We start from the raw sequence: 14,472 nt of genomic DNA on the forward strand, positions 1-14,472 counted from the left end.
AGAGGGACCATTTCACTAAAAGTTAGAGTGTTTAGTGTTGGAAGGCCTGAGACTATGGGAAGAACTGAAGATGGATTCCTCTTTGTAGGTCAACAGCAACTGCGCCTAAGTTATTGCCAGGACAATGAGCTGTATCACCTTTGAATATTCTGCTGGTCAAAGGCACTTTTAGGAGCTTAAAAATTATTTGCCAAAGAACTCTCTAGGGGAACACTAGTGTCTGTTTGCTTTGTATGAACACTATCATATAAAGTTTGCTTTTAAGCACTAATGCATTATTTGGTCACTCCCCTCTGGACTTAATTTGGGAGTTTACAAAAAGTCTGGATTATCCCCACTTAATGAGAATTTTATCCCCTCTTAGGAATTTTCCTAAAAAATTTGTCTTATGATTTTTTATGAGTAGAAAAAAAAATCACTTCCATTTCCTTCTAACTTGTCCTATTACAAATCAAAGTTCAATACACACACACATACACACACACACACACACAGAGTCCATTTTACCTTCTTCCAAATTATCTATAATAATCCTATATAATAAAAGCATAATATGCAAATCAACCAAACAGCGGAACGACCGGTCGCTATGACACACACTGACCAAGAGGGGGCAGATGCTCAACGCAGGAGCTGCCCCCTGGTGGTCATTGCACTCCACAGGGGGAGCACCACTCAGCCAGAAGCTGGGCTCATGGCTGGCCAGCGCAGTGGCAGTGGCGGGAGCCTCTCCCGCCTCTGCTGCAGGTGGGAGGTAAGGAGTGAGGGGTTCCGGACTGCGAGAGGGATGTCTGCCTGCCAGCTTACAGATATCCCCTGAGGGGTCCCAGACTGAGAGAGGGCGCAGGCCTGGCTGAGGCCCCCCCCCCCCCCCCCCCCCGTGCATGAATCCCATGCACCAGGCCTCTAGTAAAAGCATAATATGCTAATTAGACCGGACATCCTTCCTTCTGGACAAAGTTGCAGTGGGCGGGGGCTGTGGCAGAGGTGGCAGAGGCCCCTGGCTGCGGTGGCGGCAGTAGGCGTGGGGCCGGGGCCAAGGCCCTTGCACGAATTTCGTGCATTGGACATCTAGCATATATATATGAAGTAGGACTTTAAAAACCACACACACCTATTTATAGCTCCAAATGAGAATTGGCCTTTCTGAAGTCATCTAAAGAGATAATTCATTTTTTTTCATAGATACAAGTAAAAAAAATTGGGAATTCTTTTCTGGGTAGTGTTTTCATGACCTCTGGGCAGTGTTTTCATGACCTCTGGGCATTATTTTGAATATTATCATTATCAGCAAATGTCACCACTTGACATTGACAGTAGATTGTATTTCTAAAAATAGCTAAAAATTAGTTGGAGCCAAACTTCTGTAATAAGTAAGTCAAACTCTAGGTAGGACCACAAAGTAATGAGTTAATACTTTTTTTCAGGATGGCTTATAAATTGCTTTCCTTTTTCATAAAACAGATTTATTGGAAAATGATTCACATAGCACAAAATTTACTCATTTAAAGTGTACAATTCAATGATTTTTGTTACATGCACTGATATGTGTAACCATCATCACAGGTAACTTAAAAAATATTTTCATAACCACCGAAGAGAAACCCTGTATACTTTAGCCATCACCCTTCTTCTTCCCTCTCACCCTACCCCACGTCACTAAGCTGAAGTGTAGCACTCATTTGACTATAAGAGTAAAGACTCAATTAATCAACCACATTAGTTTAAGGTGATTCTTTTGTCTTGTTTTTTGTTAATCCTCACCTGAGGATATTTCTTCCATTGATTGTTTTTGAAGTGACAGAGTGGGAGAGAAACATTGATGTGAGAGAGACACATCCATGTGAGAGGGCTGGGGATCGAGCCTATAACTGAGGTACGTGCCCTTGCCTGGAATTGAACCGGGGATCCTTCAGTCCAAGGGCTGATGCTCTAACCACTGAGAAAACCAGCTAGGGCTATTTGTTGTTCTACACTTAGTTTTTTAAAAAAATATTTACACATGTATTGGAGACCCATAGATCAGATTCTGCTTTGTACACAGTAGGGACTTACTAAGTAACTTTCGTATAGTGGCTATAGAATTTCCTTGAGAGACGAGGTTAGAGGCAGCAAGTTGGAAGGAGGCGTACCCTGAAGCTCTGTGTGCACAGCACAGAGGTATGACTGACACAATGTGATTCATCTACAAGAATAGGGGAAGCTGGTGGAGATTATAGGGACCCTACAGCTTCTCCTTTTCTCCAGTGGCTTGGCATTTCCACTGAGAATCTGAGGAACCGTAATCTGAGAATAAAACATACTTTCTCAGATTTACCCATGACCAGTCACACAAATACAGGCACAGGACCATTCCTTCTCTTTGTTTCAAGCTTGGACACAGATGAGCAAGTTGATGGACAGATGTGTGGATTTGTGGTAGGAGGGGTAACCAAGCAGATAAATGAATAGGAGACAGTAGTGTCTTGATGGGAGAAAATGGACTAATAAGTGGAAAAAGTATGGCTAGTAGTAAAGAGGACTTCTGCTTAGTGCAGCAATGCAGGCTACCGGCAAATACTAATCCAATATATATCCTAATAGTCCAAGAGATTAGTCAGCCAAACCACAAAACCAGGTTCTGATGGAATACTTTTAAAACATTCAATTTCATCCACTCTGGCACCTCTGAAAGTTAAAAATTGCCTCACTGGGTTCAAGCAGCTCTGACTAATTTTCCCCATCCAGTTCTCTCCAGATCTTTGGTGTGGATCAACAGCCCAGGAGAAAAAAATGAGTGAGGGGTCACATGCATTCCTGGCAATCAATTACCCAAAGGCTTTAAAATGGGGACACAAAACCGTGGCGGCTTTCCCTCGGGCTGCCCTCGGAAGAAAGGACAATCCATGAGACAGGATAAAAACACACGGAAAGAAGAGGGAGTTTGGGACTGGCTTAGGGATTTTCTCACCCCTTTCTAGGGTCCTCTGTTAGAAAACAAAACGAAAATTATGCAATACAATTCCTTCCCTGCCTTTCTCTTGCTTGGAATTAAAAATCACCCACTGAAGACGTTCTCAGTTCAAAACCCAGTCAGGTGCTTTCCACTATCATGGAAGGTGTCCGAAGAATAAATTGCTCCTATCAGAAGGAAAGTATTTTAGTTCTGCCACAAGCAGGAAAATCTATGTGTATGTCTCTCCAAAGGCAACTCCATTTTTGCCGCTCTCCTCTCATTTTCTTTTTGATGCATAAAACCTGTAGACTGGAGCACTGTGATTGCATGTGGCTCTGGAGCAGTGAAATTGTAAATATTCATTGGAATTCAAGTTAGCTCTCCCAGGTCTCTCCTAGGGCTGTGCAGCTATGCAAACGGCGGTGCTGCATTAGCGCACAGCCTGCAGGCCACCTATTTCCCCACAGCCCCTAGGTCCCTTTCTGTAGAGTGAACTCATGCAGAGAGACTGGCCCTTAAACACCATTTCAATCTACTATTTCACTTGTTTTTCCTTTACTCCCCATGACTGCTGATCCTTACTAATTCTTTCAGTCCCAAATATGCATTAAAAAGAGAACCATGTCTTTGACTAAAAACACAGAGTCTGAATGCTCTCACTGTGCATGTGCGCAATCTATTTAGGATATTAATCAGATTCCAGCCATTTCATGAATAGATATACAAATACACACACAAAGACGCACACGCATGCTAATATATAGATGCAGCAACTCTAGATGAAAACGAGAACAGATACCCACTCTAATTAAGATACGAGAGCACTCATGAGTTTATTCCACCTTTTTCCAAGTTAAAATCTGCAGGAATCAAAAGAAATTAATAGGGGATTGGGAATACAATAAAGAATGACTTACATATTTAGAACATAAAAATTCAGCCAGAAGGAAATTGTGTTCTCAATTGAAGGTGAAGGTTCAAGCCAGCCCCCCCTCCCCTGCCCCCCAGACCACTCCCTGATATATCTTCTGAATGCCAGATGATTAGATTCCAACAGAATTCAGGGCACCTGCAATATTAACTTCAAAATAATCCAGGGAAGAAATCGATGCATAGAAAAATGACCTATAGAAAGCAATTTATAGAGGTATTTTTTTTTTAAAGAGAGAGAGAGAGATGTTATTAATGTTGAAACATTTCAATGCAAAAGAAAGTCTAGATTGAAAATCTTTGGACCTGGCCAACATTTAGATTTAATGAGGAAGTGAAAAATTACTTTTAGTAACAAAAATATAGGAATGGTCAAAATTTAATATCTACAAGGAAATTTTAAAATTTGATTTAACGAGGTGAGTTCATGAGCAAAAGGCACTCTGCTAGGCATTTCAAGGGACACAAAGATGAATGACATTTGTGTTCTATACCTTGAAGGGTTTAGAATTTAGCAGCAGAGAGAAGATGTGCAGAAATAGCCAGCTATAAAAGGGCCAAAATACTGTTACCTTGAGGGGGGTGTTTAAAAGGGAATTATGAGCAACTTCTTGACAGAGGAAAATCAACCAACTCTGGAGCAGGAGAAGGCTCTGACAGATGGAGTTGGATGGAAGGAAATGTCCAATTCTGCAGAGAAGTGTTTGGATTGAATTGTGCCCCACTCTCCCCCAAATATGTTGAAGTTCTAATCACCAGAAGCTGGGAGCATGACTTAATTTGGAAATAGGATTTACAGATGCAATCAAGTTAAGAGGAGGTTGTACTGGATTAAGGATAGCCCTAATTCAATGACTGGTATCCTTCTAAGAGGAGGGAGATTTGAACACATATACTCAGGGGAGAAATCCATGTGAAGACGGAGGCAGAGATTAGAGTGATGCATTTACAAGCTAAAGGAACACCAAGGACTGCTAGCAACCCAGAGGTTAGAAGAGGCTGGGAGGATTCTTCCCCTAGAGCAGTGGTTCTCAACCTTCCTAATGCCACGACCCTTTAATACAGTTCCTCATGTTGTGGTGAGCCCCAACCATAAAATTATTTTCGTTGCTACTTCATAACTGTAATGTTGCTACTGTTATGAATCGTAATGTAAATATCTGATATGCAGGATGTATTTTCATTGTTACAAATTGAACATATTTAAAGCATAGTGATTAATCACAAAAACAATATGTAATTATATATGTGTTTTCCGATGGTCTTAGGTGACCCCTGTGAAAGGGTCATTTGACCCCCAAAGGGGTCGCAACCCACAGGTTGAGAACCACTGCCCTAGAGCCTTCAGAGAGAATAGGGCCCTGCCAACACCTTGATTTTGTATTTCTAGCCTCCAGAACTGTGAAGAGAATAAATTTCTGTTGTTTTAAACCACCCAATATGTGGTGCTTTGTATGGAAGCCCTAGGTAACTAATACAAGAAGAAAGAAGACATGGCTTAGAGGTGGGAAGTGTAGAACTTACTCTAAAAGGTGAAGTTTGGCTTGGCTAGACAGCAGTGTGTGTAAAGACCAATAGTAGGAATTATGTCTGGGAAAATAAGAGGACCTCCACGGCACAAAAAACTGGATTATCATGTTGCGATAGCGAGCATCATTAACTGTTATTGCCTGAGCAGCCACATTTCGGTCATGGAAAATTTCAACAAAAGAGTGCATATGTGCCAGCAAAGCCATGGAGGCCATTTACCCGATATGCTATTCCATACATAACCCTATACTGTATACTTTATGAATCAATAAAAAATTTACAATTTTTAATTATAAACCTGTGTTTTCTATCAAAATTACTTCTTGCGTGAATTTTGGGACACCCTTTATGAGCATAAAGGGAAGAGTTGAAAATTGGGAGCACCTCTATTATGGGGTGGGAGTAGGAAGAGGCAAAGACAAATTAGAGGTAAGAGGGTAACCAAGATTAAACCAAGTCAAGGAAGCCAAGGAACATTATTTCATGAAAAAGATGGAGATCAATGACTTAAAATGCTGCAGGGAGATTGAGGAGGACAAGGACAAGTTCAAATGACTGGTATGGGAGGTCATTTTTAAAGGGTTTAGAAATGACTAAGGGGTTACAGGGGCTAATATGTATAGATTATTCTTTTGACAAGTTTGATAATGAATAGAAAGAGAAAGATGAGAGAATTTTTTTGTTCTTGATGTTTTAAGGAAAAATACATGAGCATATCTACATATATAAAAGGTTAATATGCTGTGTCCCTCCAACCGTCCGACCTGTTGCTATGATGCACACTGATCACCAGGGGGCAGATGCTCAACACAGGAACTGCCATGACGCGCACTAGCCATTTACAAAAAAATGGCACCGTGGACCTGGTGCCGACAAAGCAACACTCGGCTTCCCCCAAGTGGACACAGGCCCTGCCACCACTCTGAAGCGACACCCCACCGAATTGCAGCCAACGCTGCTGAGACCCCATGGCGCAAAATGTGGCCCACAGCCCAGCCCAGCCCAGAAACAGTTGCTGTGGGCACCAGGTAATGATGTCATGTAGCAACGCCCAGCTTCCTCTCCCTAACCGACTGGCCTCCTTGCAGTTTCTCAGCCCAGGATCACGACTTGCTTTATAGCCACGTGCAAACATTTTACACTTTAATTAAATGTCTGTGAGCTTTTTCCCGTGCCTTATCTCATTTGATCCTCACCGAAGTCCTGGAGTAGGCAGATAGGAAACTCAGTAGAATCCTATTTTCTTTTCATTAGCTGGAAAATGGAGATTTAGAAAGTTTAGAAACTTGACCCAACTGAAAAGAAGTAAGAAATGGTGGACCTTGAAAATGACTTCGGGTTCCCTCACTGTGCAGAATATAGTCAAACACTGATGCAGTTAAATATTTTACCCTTTGTTCTCCCTATGTGATCTACAATAATAATCTGCTTCGTGTTGATATTTACTGCTGTGTTGCTGACAATTACCTGAAAGAGAAGTTGGGGTGCTTCACTGAGCTGGAAAAAGTTTAGCTACACCAGAAAGCAGGTCTAATTAAGCAAGTTTATTCTATATATATAAAAGGCTAAGTTGACTTGTGCATGCACAATACATATAAAGCTCTCGCTGGCACTAATTGCATGGGTGTGTTTCCACCTGTCATTGTCAATTGTGAATTTGGTTGGCACTTCTATTATAGTGCACTGGACCACTAGTTAATATATAAAAGGGAAGAAATCAAGGTTTGGGAGACTTGTAAAAAACAAAATAGAGCCGGGTAACTAATGGAGCACAGCTCTGGAAGTAAGAGGGATGGATTTGAATCAAGGCAGGGAGGGAGAAGGATTAATTAGTTTTGGAAAGGAGATGGAGCACTTCCCCCTCTGAAATAGGCAAAGAGATAATAGGAGGGTCATAAACCACTTGGATGTGGGAAAAGGAAGTTGGAGGAATTCACGTAGAGAATCTCATTTCAAGAAAGCAAAGCAGGTCAACTCCTGAGACAGGTGTGGCTAAATGGGCTTCGAACTTGAGGGATAGGAAAGATGATCTTTAGGGAATATGATTGAGTGAATAAAAGAATTGCTGCTAGGCCTACTTGATGTGGTAGCAATAATGCTAATTGATAAAATCACTTTAATTGACAAGATGTAGCTTTCTCCAGCAAGGTCTAACAGCTTGAGAGATGCAGGCAGGTGGAAAAGCAGTGTTGGTTACAGGCCAGGAAAGGGCAAGAAAACTCAACACCAAGGGATCCCAGTATATAGTAAAGGCTATGTTAGAACCAGCATTTGAAAGATTTTTTGAGTGGGTGTCAATATCTTTGTGCTTCAAAGTAACCTAAAAATACTGACAGAATCAAGAATCAAGAAAAAAAAAACGAAGGGAAAGGAATAAAATTGTGTTCCTTTCTTCTTTTATGATTTCTTCTTTCTTCTAATTTATTCATTCAACACACCCTTGCTGAGTGCCTCTCCATGTGAAGGCATGGGGCAAGAAGGCAGGTGTCAGCTCTGTACGATAAGGTCCCTATCCTTAATAGTCCGAAATAACAAAAGCAATAAATACTTTGCTCACACTATCCTCCAGGAACTACCTAAGTGCCTGTTTACATAATAACTCAGTACTTCAACCCTCTCATGTAGGAACAATGATCATGTTTCATTTCACCAATGAGAACACTGAACTTCAGAGAAGTTAAAAGACTTGTCAAGGTCACACAGCTAGTTTCCCGCTGACCTGGAATTTGAACTAAGTGAGTCTGGCTCCAGAGTTTGTGCCCTTAACCACACTATGCTATAAGGACTAAAAAGATTTTGAAATGGGTTATAAGGAGGATGCTTACATATTCCAATCAGTCTGAGACAGACCAACTAACTTAATGCCTGTTGTCCCAGCAAAAATATTCCTTGCACTTCCTTTCAATAGAAGGCTTGGAGGGTAAATTATATGATCACTCTAATTATAAGAGAGAAGGAAAGATTGCTGGGCTCTTCTTCAAACAATTACTTTTGGCTCATGTGACGAATAGAGATAAAGGACTGGAAGGCTGAGAAAAATGAATGAAAGGCTGCCCCTTGTTACGATATACAGCCTCAAGACCTGAAAGACCAGCTTCTTTGATCCTTTTAGTAAGATCACAGCTCCCTCCCCATCCCTAGTGGTCTCTGTCCCTCTGAGCACTTTAACCCTACTGTTCTAAACGAAAGGAGAAACACAGAAAGGTACATTCACCAAGCTGCCACCAAAGGGAGTTCCGCACACATTCTTTAAGCGGTAATGGAAACTGAATGCACAAAACCCTACAGCAAATCTGTCCTCCCATTTCTCTCTTCCTTATCTCCTTTCCTTATCTTCACCCTCTGGGCCAGCACTCCACCATTCACTACAAGCCTCAGGAATAATAATACTAGGAGTCATACACGCATGCAGCCTCAGCCAGATGACAGACCATTTACAGCAATGTTGGCTGTTTTGTGGTTGTTGGTAATGGCTTCACTTCCTTAGCTCCTTCTTATTGTTTTCAGCCTCCAGTGTGAAACAAGGAAATTGGTACCAGCCAACTGGATCTAGTACCCTAGGGGGAAAATGTGCTCGTCGTTGCCAAATTAGTCACATTGGAAGATGCAGAGATGTACACTTAATTCCCCGTGGATGAAAAATGTATCACTTAGTTTTCTAATGCTTACTGATGACAGGCACTTATGCAACATTGTGATTGGCTCTTACTCCATTTAAAATGCTGAAATGTGCAAAAATGATGGTAGTGTCTAGGCCACAGCAAGCAGAGAACCAACTCAGCAAACTGAACAGAAGACATCCATCCAGGGTTTCCAATATCCTGCCGAGCAACCATTGTTTTGTGAGGCTTTATTAGTGTCTGAGGTTTTAGTATGTTGACCCACAGAATTCTCTTATTATTTCTCTGACGGCTTTGTCTATTGTCTCCTCTGTCTGTCCTGTTTTTCCTTCCTCTGAACTCATTGGTGCAGTGAATTTATGCATTTATAGTGATTTCAATACAATTTAGATTACAAACGGCTTCAAATATATATTGAAGCTGCCCGAGGGCACTTTATCCCTTCTCCCTTCCTTACTTGATAAGCTCATCGTCTAATATGATTTCAATAATAGCTAACATTTATCATGTGTCAGGCGCAAAATTGATGCTTCTACAAGGTAAGTACTATTATTATCTTTGTCTTCCAGAGAGGGAGCTAATAAGTGGAAGAACTGAGATTTGAACCCAGGAAGTCTTGCTTTAGCATTTACGGTATGCTCTTAGCCATTGCACTATGACACCTATTCACAGTCAATCCCATGGTTCCCACATTGTGACTAGATTATGCTAACAGCTTCCTAATATTTTTTTTCTGGCATTGGCTAAACTCAACACCATTTTTCACATGAAAGGTTTACCGTGTTGTCTACTGATTACTTTTAAAGTCCTCTATTAGTCTTCCAAAGTTTCGCCTTGCTTTTCTGTCACCCAAGTCCATCCAAACTCCCAATTCCAGCTAAGGAAATCTGTTTGTCCTGTGCCAATCCAATTAGAACCACGTGGTGAGCAAACAGGACAGGTGTCATCTATGTTTGAGGCATACTTGCTCTGCCATTCACCCATAGCGTCCACCTTCCCTGTCCCTAGCTCATTTCTCAACTATGTCATCTTGAGAGATCCTTGGGATAAGATTTTCAGTTTCTGTCTAGATAGAACTTCTCTGATATGGAGGGAAGAAAATAATCAACTTAATTATCTGTATATTCGGTCACTTAATAAACATTCATTGATCAGCTCCTCTGTGCCTACACACCTAAAATGAGAAAAACTGTCTATGGAAGACACTGTTGAGTGGCCATCTCAAAGCTACTCTCAATGCTTTTGTCTCTCTCAGCATCCCCCCATAGAGGCTGAAAAAGCAAGTACTTTTCCACTCAACAGTGTCTTCCATAGGCAGTAGGGTTGGTTTTGTGACTGGTCTGGCTGTGAGATCTAAGCAGACATATGCTGAAGGGGTAGGAGGGGGCTTCTGGGAAAACCTCTCATTTTCAGGTAGAAAGGAATAGGCAGAGGGCATCATCCTCTTCCTTCTTCCATCCTCTTCCTTTTTTGAACATAGACATGATTACTGATGTCGTAGCACCCATCTTACAACCAATAGGAAGAACCATGAATCTAAGCATCTTTGGTTCTGAGACACAGATAGAAAAGGCCTGACTCTTTGGTGAGACCTCTGAGTGCTGAATCAATGCCTGCAGTGACCAGGCTTCTTATGTGAGGGAAATAAAATCTATTTCTTTAGGCCACTATTGTTGTTTCTATTACTTGCAACTGATCATAGTCCTGATGGGTATAAAAGGTATTTTCTATATATTACAAATATATTAAACTCTATTATAACTGTTGGTTTCTGAAGCAATTTGTAATCAGCTCTTTATTCAGACTGTGCTTTCATTTGTATTTCTCATCTCTTTACTCAGGGTTTATGATCTTAACAGGGGTCAAAAAATTTTTTCTATAAAAAGTCAATTAGTAAATATTTTAGGTTTCATAGATCAGCTAATCTCTGTCACAACAACTCAGCTCTGCCATTGTATCATGAAAACAGCTACAGACAATATGTAATTGAATGGATGTGTCTGGGCTCCAATAAAACTTTATTTATAAAAAATAGGGGTTGGCCCATGTGCTTGTGAACTCCTGCTCTTAATAAAGCCCAAATGAGAAAGTGAAAACAATTCCAAATTCCTGCAGGTTCACTCCAAGAGTGTCAGTCAATTTTCTTTCTCTTCTTCCGTGGAATACTTCATAAGTTCCTTATTGGGTGTGGAAATGTGAATCATCTGTGGTCAAAGTTTCTTTTTGTAATATGGAACAGAGGTTAGACAAAGCCAGTTTCAAAAATATGAATGTATTGTGAACACATTTTTATAATGTTCAATAGAGAGATACTTCTGAGCTGAGGAGTTTCCCTCTGACTAATAAGTTGATGGTCGATGTAATGTTTGGACATGCAAATATTGCCCAAATTCTCCTGAATGTAATCATGATATTCAAGTTGAAAAAAAACCTAGAATTTTCCTTTGGGTGGGCTCAAAAACAAACCATGTCCTATGATCAATGTTACCCCTTTAAGAGTGAAATAGAATATCTTTAGTCCTTACATATGTTTCTGGCATTTGGGAAGCAATTTTGGGTTCTCTAAATCTCCACTTTTAGAAATATAAAAGTGCAAAGTAGCTGTGAAGCTCTGACTCACTATCAGTAAAGAGTCAGAAATAAAACTAATGTCATCCCAATTCCAGTGGACTTATTAGGAGAAAACACACTTTGGGTATCTCCAAATCATTGCAAATACTATTTAGTTAGTCACAAGTACAAAAAAAGACTGGAAAATTATTTTCTACCCTGGTCAGTCTTTAAACAGAAGCCAAGGGGAATGAGAGCTGTTATGAACCTTTAAACTTCAACACGAAGCCTAAGAAAATAGATCTTGGTCATTGCCAGATTATGTGGAACTGAGACAAAAATCACCTGACCACTTCAGTTTGCCAGAGAGTAAGTGATACTTAATTCAACAAACATTTATAAGGTCCCTGCCATTTCTCAGCTACCATGATAGGTGTGGGGAAATGCAGAGGTGAATAGGTTCTCATGAAATTCACAGCCTATATGGAAAAGACCCATGGACAAATAAATTCTAATCGGAGGGATATGTGCAACTACAGAGGTATGTTCAAAGTTATGATGTAGCAGGAGGAAAGGCATGGTTAAATTTATCTGGGGAGGTCAGGGAAGGCTAGTGGGAGGTGTGATTTCATGGTAGTGAGTGGGTGGTACCTGGGCCTGGGTAAACAAAAGTGAAAAGCAGGCCTGGAAATAAAGGCTGCTGTCTTTAGTACTACTTAATGGTCATTGTTTTTGTCTTTTCTTTGAAACTGTCATGTGGGACTTTCAACAAAGCAAGGGAACGCCACTGGACCACCTCAGATGTCATGAAGAATGTTGACTTCCCACCAGAAGATCTGCATTCAAGTTCTAATTCTTCAACTAACAAGATTTGTGACCTTGGGCAAATTGGTTAACCCTTCAGAGACTCAGTTTTTACTTTTATAAAATGATGCAGTTGTACCCTTATGGAGGCACTCAAACTTTAAAAAATCTTGTATGGTCCCATCAATAATTAAAATCTGTCAATACAAACCAGTTTCCTTCCCACTCTGATCCTTCCTTCCAACCAAAGACTGGTAGGAGCAAGCAAGAAAGCTTCTGTTCTAAGCATAACACTTCAACACCTATGGGCATTCTATTGCCATTTAAAAAAATAATTTGTACTTTTGTTTGTAGGATGTAAGAAATTTAGAGAAGAAAAATTTACCATAAATCCTAAATATTCCAAAACCTTGCAGCTCACTTGACCTACTTTGCTTCCTGCTGATTGAGAAGCCTTCTAGTGTTTTGCTCCATGCTTCTCTGGAACATCCAACATCATGGGCCTTAACTCGGTCATCTAGCCTCTTCTAGTTCAGATAGCTCAGGCAGGGGAAGGGAAAGGGGAATAACATGTGCGCTGGAACTAATGAAAGCAATTGTACAGTTGATTGTAAATACCAAAGGCTGAAGATGTATGTAGTAATCAAATAGCTTTCCCGTTGGGACAGCCAGAGGAGGAAGCAGTCAAGAGCCTTCAGGGAAAAAAGGCACAAGCGTGGGTCCTAAGCCTTTTGTTTGCACTGGATTGTTAGGGAAAAGACTTCCAGCACCACATCTGGTCACCAATGATTATACAGTAGCTACTGACTGAGGAACATAGGACAGAAGTTCTGGGTTTGACCCTAAGCATTGCCACTCCCTTAACTTCTGTATAACCCGGTTTATCCAAATGTGAAAACAGAAATAATGACTCTTGCTTCACAAGGTTGATGTGAGGATTCTGTACAGATGTTGCTTGATTTTGAACCATGGAAAAATATTCAAGAAGTAGTAGGGAATAGAGAATCCCCAGTTGGCTGACCATAGCTACTCTGGCAGTTAAGACCAGGTTTTCAGTTGTGATTTTATGCATATATTTAATATTTACATATCTCTTATATAATATGTTATATATGACTATAAGATAATGTTATTTATATTATTCATACATATTTATACATGCAAATGCATTTTTTATAGGGTGAGGCAAAAGTAGGTTCTCAGAAAACAGAGTTTATTCTTGTATTATTATTATTTATTAATTATTATATTATTTTTTCCATACAAACAATTGCAAACCTAATTTTGCCCCACAATATACACATAAACTATAATGTAGTTATATATAAATAATTTTGGAGACTTCACTTAAGAAGAGATCAAAGGCTTGGTAAAAAGGATAATATATGCTATCCAACTGAGTAAAATTATTCAAAATCATTTCAGAATACCTAAATCAACAGGGAGGGAAAGCCCTGGCCAGCTAGCTCAGTTGATAGATCATTGTCCTGATACGCAGGGAGAAGTAATATTTACTTTTCTTTTTAAACTGATAAGAACAGATACTACACTTGATCTTAGCCAAAAGGCCAAGAAGCGATACTTTTCTTTTTAAAGGAAGATAAAAATCCTTATTTAGTTTAGTGAGATTTGAAGGCCCCTTCCATCAGCTTCTCCACAGCCCTGGCTCTCATTCCCCAAAAGCAGTAAGAACAGAGTTCTCAGCCTCTACATTGATGATTTATCCCGGTCACAGAGGGGACACTTGGCTAACTGAGGTTAACAGCTTTCTCGGTTTCATTTCAAAAAGACATTAGCATGGAGTCTCTATGAAATGCTGATATGCCAAATACTGAGTCATTCACCTGCAGAGTTCACTATAAGGCAGGGACCTATTTGACAGGCAGGGCTGAGCTCCCAGCCTTTTCCTAAAGGGCAATCCCATAATTCATCTCCCAGTGCTAAATTACACCTGACACTTCACTGAAGACTTTAGGTGCACTCACCCAACTGCAATAAGCCTAATGCAGAAGAAGGGGGTTGGAAATGACAAAGGTATTATTTTTGAAGATAATATAACTAATTCAATTGTGGGTGGAAATATCTGTGATGTAATACATTTCC

General features: G+C 40.3%; 1 non-coding gene across 1 annotated transcript; it reads right to left on the reverse strand.

Annotated features, from left to right (window-relative positions):
- Positions 1–13,752: 13,752 nt before the first annotated feature.
- LOC138997466 (U2 spliceosomal RNA) lies at positions 13,753–13,949 on the reverse strand. The gene has a single exon (XR_011468935.1). It is a non-coding gene; the product is annotated as a U2 spliceosomal RNA (small nuclear RNA).
- Between the last annotated feature and the right edge of the window lie 523 nt (positions 13,950–14,472).

The sequence above is a fragment of the Myotis yumanensis genome, unplaced genomic scaffold (genome assembly GCF_028538775.1).
Source record: "Myotis yumanensis isolate MYYU_CA2020_CCGP unplaced genomic scaffold, mMyoYum1.0.hap1 SCAF_18, whole genome shotgun sequence".
Taxonomy (NCBI): Eukaryota; Metazoa; Chordata; class Mammalia; order Chiroptera; family Vespertilionidae; genus Myotis; species Myotis yumanensis.